The sequence below is a fragment of the Meleagris gallopavo genome, chromosome 11 (genome assembly GCF_000146605.3).
Source record: "Meleagris gallopavo isolate NT-WF06-2002-E0010 breed Aviagen turkey brand Nicholas breeding stock chromosome 11, Turkey_5.1, whole genome shotgun sequence".
NCBI classification, from domain to species: domain Eukaryota; kingdom Metazoa; phylum Chordata; class Aves; order Galliformes; family Phasianidae; genus Meleagris; species Meleagris gallopavo.
This window is the reverse complement of record NC_015021.2, coordinates 3,583,170-3,584,603: the sequence shown is the minus strand read 5'-3', so window position 1 is coordinate 3,584,603 and position 1,434 is coordinate 3,583,170.

Here is a 1,434-nt window from a genome sequence, read left to right as displayed (position 1 = left end):
AAAAAAAAAAAAAAAGAAGTCTGCTACAAGGAATCTGCTGTAGTTGTCATTAGACCGCTAAAGATTACACTGTGCTTGAATACACATACCTTACTACTATAAAATCATTCCCAAACTGCTCTCACAGTGTGGTGCACGTAGATGCAAGCCAGCTCAACATCATTAAGTCCAATTTGTGAATATTCATCAATTAACTCTATTACCCTAAACTAAACGGTGACTCAAGTTGAAAAAAAATGCACAGAAGTCATGCATGCCCAGCTGTCAATTTCAATGCAGTGTTAGAACTATGAACAAGAATTCCTAGACCTACAGCTCTATAGCTTTCTTTGAACACTTCCCTAACTTTTCAGACAATTATGCAGCCGTCTGTGATCTAAAAACAAGTGATAAATGAGTTGCCAAGGCCCAGAGACAGCACTCAAGCTGGATGATTCTCAACAAGTTTTAAACTACACATCTCACACATACTAAATGTTCTGTTGTACTATATATAGTGTACGAGACATGTTCTTTCTTTTTGTTGCTGTTCTGTATTTAAACTCACTTCTTTTTTTTTTTTTTAAACCAATTCTAGGCTATGGAACATGTCTATAAAATCCGTGTGGAGGTGGTGTTGGGCCTTTTTAAAATCAGATTTGAAATTCATTTAAGTGATACAAACTCCAGCAAACAGAGCAAGTTCTGAAGTTACGTAATGCCTGAATTCCAGAAAGCCTCACTAACGGAACTTCTGCTGTTAAGACAGAACTTGATGCACAGCTCGTATGTAAATTAAAATTTAAAGCCAAAATAAAAGATTTTCCTTAGCCAAAGCCTACTCATTAGTTACAAAACACCAGCATTTGTTACCAGCTATTTACAGCTTTTATCAGAACAAGCACACCGTGCCCATCCTCAGCCTTCTTGAGCAGAAGTCGAGGCATGACAAAGCGTGAGGGAGGTTGGTTGGGGCTTTATGGCATCAGAAGAATGAAAGTAATATTTCTCAATTCTCTTTGTATCACAGAGGAGTTCTGGAAAGCAGCAGCATCCAATGAGGCCGGGTGCTGGGGTACTTCCACGGAGGACAACAAGCAAGGCAGCGTACGCCATCACACGCAGCACCCAGGCCCAACACAGTGATGTTTAAGACACAACAGATGACACCCTGAGGAAGGAGGTACAGAATTCCCCAGGCACTGCCTCCGTTTCCCCAGCAGCCCAGAGGCTCTGGAAGGCCACTGATGCAGGCCAGGTGACCAGCAGGCCGCCCACGTGTGCCCACACAGAGGCACGGCAGCTCCTAGCCTGCCCCAGGGCCCTGCCCCACAGCACCACTTCTGCACCAGCTGAGCTTCTGCCAAGGAGAACCCCAACAGCTTCCAGAAGCAACTCCAGCTTGCTCCAGAAAACACAAAGAGCCACAGCATTCTCCTCCTCACAGTGTTCTTT